General features: G+C 35.5%; 1 long non-coding RNA gene across 1 annotated transcript in view; it reads right to left on the bottom strand.

Moving 5' to 3' along the window:
• The window catches only part of LOC140843816 (uncharacterized), a 91,241-nt gene that overhangs the window by 2,095 nt on the left and 76,592 nt on the right, over positions 1-12,554 (bottom strand). The window contains exon 2 of the long non-coding RNA XR_012121773.1: positions 10,440-10,595. This is a non-coding gene — a long non-coding RNA (uncharacterized lncRNA). The remainder of the gene's footprint in view (positions 1-10,439; positions 10,596-12,554) is intronic.

A 12,554-nucleotide genomic window follows, 5' to 3' on the forward strand; every position in this document is an offset into this window, starting at 1 on the left:
TCATACAAACAGTGACAGGGAAAGAGCTGTTTTCTTGGCTTTATCTCCAAAGAGAACTTCTTTAAATGGGAAAGAGAAACAAGCAAAAATGATTAAGTAAGGCTCTTGATGTATGCAGGAATCATAAGAAATTAACCATTTTATGTGAGTTCAACTTTCAGGGTACTAAAATAACTGTAGTCTTGACAGTGACCCTCCTGTAGTGATGATGGAGAAATCATGCAATCTGAATTACAGAATTCAAAAAAGCAAGGCAGTATTAATGCAGTAACCTTCCTTGTGAATTCTCACATGGCAAAAGACCTCGGGTTCCATAATGGCTTCCCACACTGAGTGATGGCAGAAATGCTCACATTTTACAGATGAGACCAGCTTTGGAGATGCACATACTGGAAAAGGGTGGAAACTACAAGAGATAAAAGCCAAACATTACCTGGAAGACCATCTCCTGGCTCTACTTCTGCTAGTTTACTTATTAGCTGACTAGGGCTGCTGGAAATGAGGACTGATACTATAAAAACACCAAAACTCCTTTACCAGTGCCATACTTCTTTGCAAAGAAGACATCCTAAGCAAACAGCAAAGGTGAGGCTAAGCACAAGATGAGCTAGAATAGATAATATACACTGCCTGAATTGAAGCAAAGAAGATCCAGTAGTTTTGATTTTGCCAACAAAGGTCACCTCCCCACTCGGTTTTCAGGGAGGCGGTATAATGCGATAACTGGGCACACAGACTCTGAGGCCAGACTGCTCACGTTTGAGTGTTGACTCGGCTACTGATGATCTGTGTGACCCTGGGCAGTTTCCCCACTGATGATACCACTTTATTACACAGCAGGGCAAAAGGGTTTAGGACAGAACCTGTCATATAGGATAAGTTATGCAAATTTATGTCAAGTCATGAAAATTTCAGAACAGACTGAGGATTTTAAGAGATCGTTTTCTTCTTCCTCTTGTCTTTTACTCAAACTCCAGCCTGAAAGTTAAGACCTGTTTAGTTTGGAGCATTCAAATGCGGGTCATGTCTGTGCAGTGTGTACTTACTTCATGGCACCTATTTGGTCTGTAAATATTCTCCTTTCAGTTTACCCTGTATCCTAGGAAAAGTAAATGCTCCACCACAGAATGCAGCCCTCCAGAATTTAAGCAGATGAATGGGTTTATTTTAATGTCTGTACAGTAAAATAATGACTTAATTTAGGAACTTTTTCTTAGATAGTTATAGCCCCTTGAGAACGATTCCATTTGATTCAAGTTGTTTCTTTGATAGCAATAATTCATCCCTTGTAATTAGCCTTGAGATTATTTCTTTAATAATTCATAAGATGAATTTTTTGATGCAGATATATATTCACACAACAAAGTGAAACTTGCTCTTCAATTTAAATCATATGAGTGTTTTTTATTTTTGGAAGCAATCTATTTTGAATGAATCCATTTCAAATACTTGAGAAAATATTACTCTTTAGAAATAATTGATGTGCTTATTTTTTATAGAATGATGTCTGAGCATATCACTTATAAAAGCATACAATCACCAATATGTGAGCTTAACTTTATAATTACAAGTCTTTGGGGATAACAGAAATTTCTGGCATGATCACATTTGGTGTTTCAGGTTTAAATTTCTTTGGAGCTTCTTCGAAAAGCTGGCTTCTCATGAAATATCTCCATTTCTTGAGGCCAGTTTTGCTAACTTCCCTGGCATTACTCATGGTCAGAGAAAATACAAAATGCAACTAGAAACAGTATTTCTTCCCACAGGCCAAGAACCAGAGAAGTTTGTGCTATCAAAAACAGCTCTTTAAATAGTGATTTGTTAACTTTCTGAGTGATAAGAACACTATGTGCCTGTCTTAGGATGGTAAAACCATGTTGGGAAAACTGCTGAGAAGTTACAGGAAATACTGCAGAGACATTTTTGTTTCTAATTACATGAAGTTGCAAATCTTGATGGCTGCCAGCAGGCAATTAAAACATGGTGGCACAATATGACATTAACAAATATTTAATGATGCCATTGCAGATCTGGTGGTTTCAAGGGCTTGTGTGTGTGTATTCTTTTTTTCTGGTAATAAAATTAAGTTTTACCATTTTACATTAAGTGACATTAAGTATATTTACAACGTTGTGCAGCCATCACAACTATCCATTTCTATAACTTTATCATCATCCCAAATAGAAACTCGGTATCCATCAAACAAAAACTCCCCAGTTCCTTTGCCCAACAGTCCCCAGTAACTGCTACTGTTGCTATGAATTTGCCTATTCCAGGTACCTCATGTAAATGGAATCATACAGCAAGTTTTTAATTTAGAAAAAAATAAATAAACTATTTTTTTTTGCTAGTTTTTAAAATTTATTTAAACTGGGGAGGACTGGAATGGAAATAAACTATCAGAGGCAATGACAGAGCCAGAAAGTTGTTTCAGGAGAAGGGTTTTTTTTTTTGAACAAACCTGGCCTCCGTCAACAAACCCTGGTGGGCTTGGGAGCTTGCTATAATTATGTCGAAGATGCAGTTTGAAGATACCTAACACTTCTATTCGAATTAGTACCAAATAAAAGCCATAATAATTAAAAAATACAGATTTTATATAGAAAGAAATTCACCAAGGAAGCTTTAATATCACCAAATGTTTGTTTACAAACATTGAGAATATAATTTGAGACCAACTAATGCATTTGGGAAGATGATGCTGACTCCTTAGTAGGCATATATTTTCAGTTCTCTATTCCGTACTGGTAACTGATCTTCAGTGAAGTATCTGTGTCTGTCACAGCAGTTCCTGAGACAAGGAACATAATGGTATATTCTGTGACCATAAAATACAGTTAAACTAACTTGGTGTAGTCAAATAAGACTTTTAATCTTTGTCTTAACTGAAATATTTTCTCTATGAAAGTATTAAAGACAGTATCTTCCTGACAAAATAGAATCTATTTCTGTAAAGTGCTTGTAAAATTTCTTTAACTACTACATTAAAATTAAAGCCAAACAAATGTTAATTCCAAATAAAGAAATAATTTAAGCACTGTGTAAAGGTTTTTAGAAAAAAAAATTAGTGCCAGACAGAAGTGATCATGGGAGAAGTAAAGTTACTGTCACTCATAATACTTTCATTCATACATACTTCACTATAAACTCACACAGGAGGACAGGGATCTTCCCTAGGCCTCATTTATAACAGCACTACTTTCAATTATGAGGGCTTCACTCTCATGACCTAATCATATCTTCAAGGCCCCACTTCAAAATACCATCACATTGGGGATTAGATTTTAACATAAGAATTTTGGGGAAATACAGACATGAATCTATAACACACCATACTCCAATTTCTTATATTTATAAACAGCTCTAAAGTAAGATAATTATAAGAATATGAAAATTAGATATGTCATTTTAAAAAAATTTTTGATGAGTTTCCTAAAAAGAATTGAGGCTATTGATTTTAGATCTTTCTCCTTTTGTAATATATGTACTTAGTGTTATAAATTCCCTCTTACCACTGTTTTTTACTTCATTTCACAAATTTTGATAAGTTGTACTTTCAATTTCATTTACTTCAAATATTTCTGATGTTTCTCTCCTTTGACCCAAACATTTGTCTCTTTAACCCAAAAGTTATTTAGAAAGGTATTGTCTAATATCTAATATTTGGGGATTTCCCAGTTGTCAGATTGATTTATATTTTAGTTCCATTGGATCTGAGAACATACTTTGTATGCTTTCTATTCTAGTTTGTTAAGGCATATTCTATGTCTCAGAATGTGGTCTATCTTGGTGAATACTCCATGTGAACTTGAGAAGGATAAGTACTCCACTGTTGTTGACTGTAATATTCTGTAAATATCAGCTCGGTCAAATTGATTGATACTGGTACTCAAGTTAAATATATACTGATTTTTCTGCCTGATGGTCTATCAATTACAGAAAGAGAAGTGTTGAAGGCTTCAATTATAGTAGTGAATTTGTCTATATCTCCCTTCAGTTTTGTCAGCTTTTGCCTCTTTTTTTTCTTTTTGACACTCTGTTGTTAGGTACAGATACTCTTAAGAGAAACTAAAATTGACTCCTTTATCATTATGTACTTCCCATTTATTCAGGATAATTTTCCTTGTTCTGAAGTATGTTTTGTGAAATTAATGCAACTACCTTAGGTTTCTTTTGATTATTGTTAGCATAATATATATTACTCTGTCCCTTTTAACCAATCTGAGATTTTATTTTTAAAGTTAGTTTCTATCAGAAAATGTAAATTTAGGTATTGCTTTTTTATCCACTGTGACAATCTCTAAATTTTAATTGATGTTTGACCATTCACTTAGAGAGTTGTTCTTTTTAATTGAAGCATATTGACATATAATATCCTATTAGTGTCAGTTGCATATCATAGTGATTTGACACATATATATTATGAAATGATCTGCATAATAAGTCCAGTTATCATCTGTCCCCATACAAAGTTATTACAATATTATTGACTATATCCCTATGTAGCGCATTACGTCTCCACGAATTGTTTATTTCATAACTGGAAGGTTGTACCTCTTAATCCCCTTCACCTATTTCACCAACCACCCACAACACCCCTGCCCCTCCTCTCTGGTAACCAACAGTTTGTTTCCTGTATCTTATGAGTGTGTGTCTGTTTTGCATTTGTTCATTTTTTACTTTTTTTTTTATAGATTTCACATATAATTGAAATCATACAGTATTTGTCTTTCTCTGACTCACTTCACTTAACATAATACCTTCCAGGTCCATCCATGTTTTCACAAATGGCAATATTTCATTCTCTTTTATGGCAGAGTAATATTCCCTGGTTATATATATGTATCTTCTTTATCCATTCATCTATTGATGGACATTCAGATGCCTTCTGTATCTCAGCTTTTGTAAATGCTGCAATAAAGATAGGGGTTCATAGTATATCTCTTCAAATCGGTGATTTTGTTTGGATAAATACGCAGAAGTGGAATTGCTGGATCATATGGTAGTTTTATTTTTAATTTTTTTTAAGGAACCTCCACACTGTTCTCCATAGTGGCTGCACCAATTTACATTCCCATCAATAGCATATAAGGGTTCCCTTTTCTTCACATACTCATCAACACTTATTGTATCTTGACTTTTTGATGACAACCAGTCTGACAGGTGTGAGGTGATATCTCATTATGGTTTTGATTTGCATTTCCCTGATAATTAGTGGTGTTGAGCATCTTTTCAAATGCCTATCTGCCATTTGTATGTCTTTTTTGGGAAAATGTCCTCTGCAAATTTAAAAATTTTCTTGATCTTAAGTTGTATAAGCTCTCTGCATGTTTTACATAGTAACCCCTTAGTGGATGTCTGATTTGCAAGTATCTTCTCCCATTCAGTAAGTTGCCTTTTTATTTCTGTTGATATGCAACTTCACGGTGCAAAAATTTTTTAGTTTGATGTAATCAAGAATTATTCTTGATATAATTAGATTAATAGCCAACATGTTTGTAACTTTGTTCTATTTGTTGAATTTGTTCTTTCTTTTTTGCCCTTTTCTTTGTTTAGCTTTTAAGTAAGCATTTTATATAATTCTCTTTTTCTCATCTTTAGAGTATTCCCAGGACTTTCTTCCTCTCCTTATGACATTGTTGCCATTATTTCACTTATTCATATACAATAATCATTCAGAACATTTTGCTATTATTACTTTAAACAAAGTTATTTTTGATATCAAATAAGAATAAAAAATATTTTAATTTTACATTTATTTTTTTCTTGGACAGTCTTCCTTTATGTAGAAAAAGAAAGCATAATTTTCCTTTTGCTTAAAGATATCTTTTTTTTTATGAGAACAGCTTTATTATAACTGTATTCACACACCGTACAATCATGCATTTCAAGTGAAGAGTTCAGTGGCTTTTAGTTATGTTCAGAGTTGTGCAACCATCACCACTGATTTCATAGTGTTTTTTTTTTTTTTTTTTTTTGTGAGGGCATCTCTCATATTTATTGATCAAATGGTTGTTAACAACAATAAAATTCAGTATAGGGGGGTCAACGCTCAATGTACAATCATTAATCCATCTCAAGCCTAATTCTCGTCAGTCTCCAATCTTCTGAAGCATAACGAACAAGTTCTTACATGGTGAACGAATTCTTACATAGTGAATAAATTCTTACATGGTGAACAGTACAAGTGCATTCATCACAGAAACTATCGGTTTTGATCATGCATTATGACCTATAAACAATCAGGTCAAATATGAATATTCGTTTGATTTTTGTACTTGATTTATATGTTGATCCCACATTTCTCCTTCTATTATTATTATTATTTTTATTTTTAATAAAATGCTGAAGTGGTAGGTAGATGCAAGATAAAGGTAGAAAACATAGTTTAGTGCTGTAAGAGGGCAAATGTAGATGATCAGATGATCAGGTGTGTGCCTATGGACTAAGTATTAATCCAGGCTAGACAAGGGCAGCAAGACATCCACGGATGCAGAAGATTTCTCTCAAAGCAGGGGGGGTGAGGTTCTGAGCCTCACCTCTGTTGATCCCCAAATTCTCACCTGATGGCCCCCCTGCGACTGTGCCTGTCTTAGGTTGTTCCTCCCTTGAGGAATCTTACCCGTCTCTGGCTAACCAGTCATCTTCCGGAGCCATACAGGGAAATGTAAAGTTGGTAAGTGAGAGAGAAGCCATATTGTTTGCAAAGGTTAGCTTTTTACTTCTTTGCAGATTTATGCCCTGTGGCTTCTATGCCCAGCACTTGTCTCGAGGTATCTTTACCACCTGGAGGAATTATGATACTCGGGAAATTCGATATGAGGCATGAATTCTATTTAAGGGTTGTAATTAGGAAGGAAGAAGAAAAGCTATAGATGTAGCATATGAAGGAAACTTGGGAGGATTGATTATTTCTTTGACATATCTTCTTGTATAGTACCTTAAGTATGTATAGGTTTTAAACTACTAACTAATTTGCACACACATATTAACATAATAGGAATACGGTGACATAAACAAAGCAAATCTATAATTACCATCCATCTCCAGTGAAGCCAAGAAAACCATTTAGGCACCCTAGGCATTTGTGAAAATTTATCTATGATATGATGGATATTGTCCAACTGTACTTGAACCATCAGACAAATTAAAGCAGCCCATTTCTGGGATCTGTTCACATCCCATATGTTCTTTTAACCATAGATAGTCTATAGTCATGAGATTTTGGAGTGCTACAACTTGCACCCCTCCCAACTCCTGGTTGAGTTCCAACAGCACAGATCCGGTCAAATTCGTTGTCTCACTGTATGCACATGCCAGCCTAGACATCTCCCTCCTCATTCCAACGGCAAGTCCAGGAGACGGTGGGCTGGATGCAGCCACAACTGCAGCATCGTCCGGATCCATGTGGAGGCTTTTTGATGATCATCCCCCGGCACAAGTCCTCCAGAGAGTGCTGATGCCGGAAGCTCCTCCTCATATCGTATCTTAGTTCATTTTCTGGGTATCCAAGCTAGGCCTTGATCTTCTGCATAGAAACAAACAGACCCTCTGCCCACACTTTGACATGCCCTCTATACCACTGTGCAGAACTCATTGGAGGTCAACACACAGTAACTGCTTTTTTTTTTTTTTAATTAAGAGAAAGGAATATTATCAGAAAAGAGTACCTCCATAGCTGATCATCTGACACCCTTTAAGTGATCAACATTAAGGATATTTAATCTTTGATTTACCAATAGTTTTATCCTATCAAGGAGTAATCCCCCTTTTCTTTCTTTCTTTCTTTCTTTCTTTTTTTTTTTTTAATTTTTAATCTACACTTACATGGAGAATACTATGTTTACTATGCTCTCCCCTATATCAGGTCCCCCCTAACAACCACATTATGGTTACTGTCCATCAGCTTAGCAAAATGTTGTAGAGTCACTACTTGTCCTCTCTGTGTTGTGCAGCCCACCCTCCCCTTTCTCCCTCTCCCCCATGCATGCTAATCTTAATACCCCCCTTCTTCTTCCCCCCCCTTATCCCTCCTTGCCCACCCATCCTCCCCAGTTCCTTTCCCTTTGGTACCTGTTAGTCCATTTTTGGGTTCTGTAATTCCGCTGCTGTTTTGTTCCTCCAGTTTTTCCTTTGTTCCTATACTCCTCAGATGAGTGAAATCATTTGGTATTTCTCTTTCTCCACTTGGCTTATTTCACTGTTAAAGAAATCTTTTAACATGTTTTTCATACAGGTATGCTGGCAATGAATTCCTTTGGTTTTCATTTGTATAAGAAAGTTTTTATTTCTCTTTCATTTTGAAGGATAATTTTTCTGAATGTAGAATTCTTAGATGGTACTTTTTTTCTTCATACTAAAGAATTATCCCACCTCTTCCTTGCTTGACTTCAGACAGGGATGTCCCCTCTATCCTTGTTCCTCTATACATTATTCTCCCTTTGGATTTTCAAGAATTTTTTTTATCATTTCCTCTCTATTTTGGACGGAAAGGGTTTCTAAATATGGCTCTGGTAAAGTCTTACCCCCTATGCTTAGATTTAGTGTTTTGGTATTTTTCCTGCCTAGTGTTCTCTGACTTTCCCAGATCCGTGGTTTGGTGTTTGCCGTAAACTTTAGAAGGTTCTCAGTCATTATTACTTCAAATATTTCTTTTTTCTTCTGGTATTCCAATTATGTATATGTTACATCTTTTGACATTATTCCACAGTTTTTGGGTGTTCAAGATTTTAGTTTGTTTGTTTCCACTCTGTTTTCTCTTCAGATGTTCAGTTTGGGAAGTTTCTGTTGATCTGTCTTCAAGCTCATTGATTCTTTTCTCAAATATAGCTAGTCCACTGTTAAGCCTCTCATGGGCATTCTTCACATCTACTATAGAGATTGGGATTTCCAGCACTTCTTTTGGATTCTTCCTTAAGGTTTCCATCTCTGTTTATGTTATCCAGTTGTTCTTGCATGTTGTCTACTTTTTTTCATTTAAACTTAAAACATATTACCAAAGATTTAAAAAATCCCCTCTGAGAATCCCAACATCTGGGTCTTATCTGAATCAGGTTCCAAGACTTACTTTGTCTCATTCGATTGTTTTTCCTTGTCTTTTGGCATGCCTTGTGATTTTCTGTTGAAATCCAGGCATGGTTTACAAGGTGGTGGGGGCTCAGGTAAATGGGCCATTAGTGTGACAATTTATGTTAATTTGCTTAGAAACTGAACTGCATTTTTATTTTATGTGGCTTTAGATGACAAGTTTCAAATTCCTTTAGTGTCCTTGGTTTGCTTCCCCACTTGCCTCTGGGTCTCCCTCAGTATCCTTCTTCAGAGAGAGCGTGTTCATTGCAGCTCTTTCATCTGTGATTCACTGTTATATGGGAGCCTGACTGCATGAGACTAAGGACTGGGGGAGGGAGAGCCTTCTATGTTATGATTCCATCTTAGTCTTTTCATGTGCCTATTCCCTGGGCTGTGACATTCAAAACTCTCTGTGCTGATAATAGCTTCCCCCTAATCTTACTTTGGTAAAACAGGAAGGTCAGGGGAACTGGAGAAGCAAGAAACCCCTTCCCTCAGCTGGGATAAGGCTCTGGTAAAGTCTTTCCGCCTGGATAGTTAAGCCTTTGTTGAAGAGAACACCCTGAGTGTATTACACAATGATTACTCATCTTCTCATTCCAGAGCCATGCAGGAATCTTCCTCAGATCTTCAGCTAAAGAATTTTGTGGAGTTTCTAGAGGTAAAATCCATGAAAATCTAGGGTTTCCCAAAGTCTGCAGAACTCAGAAGTTTCTCATTTTTATGAGAGTTCACATTCAGCCTTCAGCAGTTCATCAAAATTGAAGCATAAATGTTCCTACCAGTTTATGGCTATAAGCAGTTCTGCAGATTCCTGCTGAGACTATGAATTCACCTGTCTAGCCAGATTTCAGTATAGCATTTTGTCTTGAAATCTGTTTTCTGATGGGTCCAAGAAAGGTCTTGATATTTGGATTGTTTAGCTTTTTCTTAGGGTAATGGGAATTACTTCCAAGCTCATTACATGATGTTGCTGAAACCAGAAATGTCTTAGAACTTTTAAGTCAGTGACCTTTGTCCTTCTAACTTCCAAAATTCTATTGCCATAGTCTTTTTCCTCTTTTCATTATGCTTTACGATGTATTTGCAAGACTCCTTTTATTGACATTTTATTATGGGATTTGGTGAAGTAGTGGTTAATGAATTTGTTTAATTACCCATCCAATTGTTCAAACTTTACCATTATAGTCCCTTAGAATTCCATGAGGCATACTTTTCATAACTAGGCAATATCCATATTGGTTTCTAGAATCATTATTTTGTTCACTTTTATATCTTCAAGGCCACAACAGTACTTGGTAAATAATAGGTACCTCAAAATATTTCCTAAATAAATGGATAGGTGAATAACTGATTGAATGAATGATTACCTGTTTTATTGGAGTTGCAGGTATGCTGAGAAGAGTCTTCTTTTCAAACTGCCTTACCAATGGCCAACTTAGGCTGGAAGTTCTTTTGGAGTTTTATAGGTGTCAGTCTGGAAGCCTCCTCACATTTCCGGAACTGTGTATTCATGCTGAATTACTCTGGGAGAAATGACAGAGAAGCCAATATCACCTAATATTCCAGCAGAAAATTTGCATGAACCTAAACAAAATTGTTTTTATTTTATTATTAGTTCATTAAATATTTTTGGTTTAGGTTGCAAATGTAAACAAAATAGAATTAACATTGACACTTGGGGGTAAAACTAAAATTGGGTTGGGAGGCCATTAAGTAAATAGGGTCTGCGCACATCCTCTTCTCTGGACCTACTGTTCTTGGAAGAATGTTGAACTTTGCATTCTGCTCAACCACAAACATCCTAGACAAACACTGGCTGCCTACAACAAAGTAGACTTTTACTTAGACAATAGCCTTAGCAACCAATGTAGGTTACAATAGATTTAGCCAATCATAAGTTTTTAAAACAATTTACGAAGCTCCCTCAGAATTCCCCTTTCTGTTTTTAGAAACCTTTCACCCATTCTGCTCTTAGGAGCATACATTTGGGTTTCCTCCTGAGTCTATGTTCCCAGATAGCAATTCCTAAGACACCAAATAAACATAATTGTTTGTTTTACAGCTGGCACTGTAAAGCAAAAGCAACCATAGACATTATGTAAATAATTGAGCAAGGCTGTGTGCCAATAAAACATAATTTACAAAAACAGGAAATGGGCTGGGTTTGGCCCATGCACCATATTTGGCAAACCCTGCACTATTATCTAGACATTTGCTCTGTGCTCTATAATCACTATTTCACTTTCTACTGAACATTTCCTTTGTTATGTCCCATAGGACATCACAGCATATTGAAGTCTCAATCTCAGCATGTCAAAATTGAGTTCATTATTGTTCAGCAACATAAGTATTCCTGTATTTTCCATCTCAGGAAATAACACCTTCTACCTGACTAATCAATAGTCTCAGGATTCTTCATGTGCTACTTTTCCAGCATCTCTTTACCTTCACTTGTGCTTCCTCAACTGAGGTTGTCTCTCACCATGCCTCCAATAAACTATTGCTGTAATTTGCCTTCAATATGCTTTCCCCTAATCCATATCCAATAAGCCACCAGAGTGATAGATGTAGCTTACAAATCTGATAATGGTATTTGTTGCTTAAAATTTTTCAAAACCTACATAAAGATTAAATAAGAGGCTCAACTTTGGATGTGAACTTTAGTTCAATTATTTTAATTCATTTAATTTATTGAACAATTGGAAGATCAAGCAATTTTGGATTAAATGTTTCTCCACCTAATTAAAAACTATTTTATACTGATCTACAGAATTCAAATTTATTTTTTCTTAAGAAAAAGAACATTAGCATGCCAAAACTAATTTGTTTTTTGAGAATTTCTATGAATACAAAAATTGCAATACCATAAAACAACACTGCCAGAGACTTAATTAACTTTACTGTTTTAGAAATTAATTTCAAGGCCTCATTATTCTCACATTCATGCAAATAAAGCAGAATCTGTTGAGTGCTACATATTCTGTGTGACATGGTTAATATTATCAGTGAGAGTAATGTTTCTTAATCACTCAGATTATTTGATCTGAACTCATATCTCTTTCCCCACTTTCTTCTCATCACCAGAAATGTATGTCCATTAGTTTTACATGGCTAATAGGGGCAAGTTTTCATGTGTAAGCATATATTTCCTAGGCAAACTTTCCACTGTGAAAGGCAGTTCCTAGAAGTGTGTTTTTACAGTAATAAGAACCTAAAATACTGACTGTTGGACCTGGATTGAATAGCAGAAGGCAAGAAAAATGGGTTTAAAAAAGACTAAAAAATGGTAAAGAAAATGGTATAGGAGGTAGGAAAAGTGGCAGTTCATGTTACCCACTTAGTAAAAATTTACTGCTATAACTGAAAAGACAGAAAATAGATCTATTTATAGATTTGGATAAGACAGTTTCTAGGCAAAATTCTGAAACTGGAGCTAATTGCTTTTAGCAGCATATGATAAGTTACTATTGAAAGACAGTCTT

This window comes from Manis javanica, chromosome 10 (genome assembly GCF_040802235.1).
Source record: "Manis javanica isolate MJ-LG chromosome 10, MJ_LKY, whole genome shotgun sequence".
Lineage (NCBI taxonomy): Eukaryota > Metazoa > Chordata > Mammalia > Pholidota > Manidae > Manis > Manis javanica.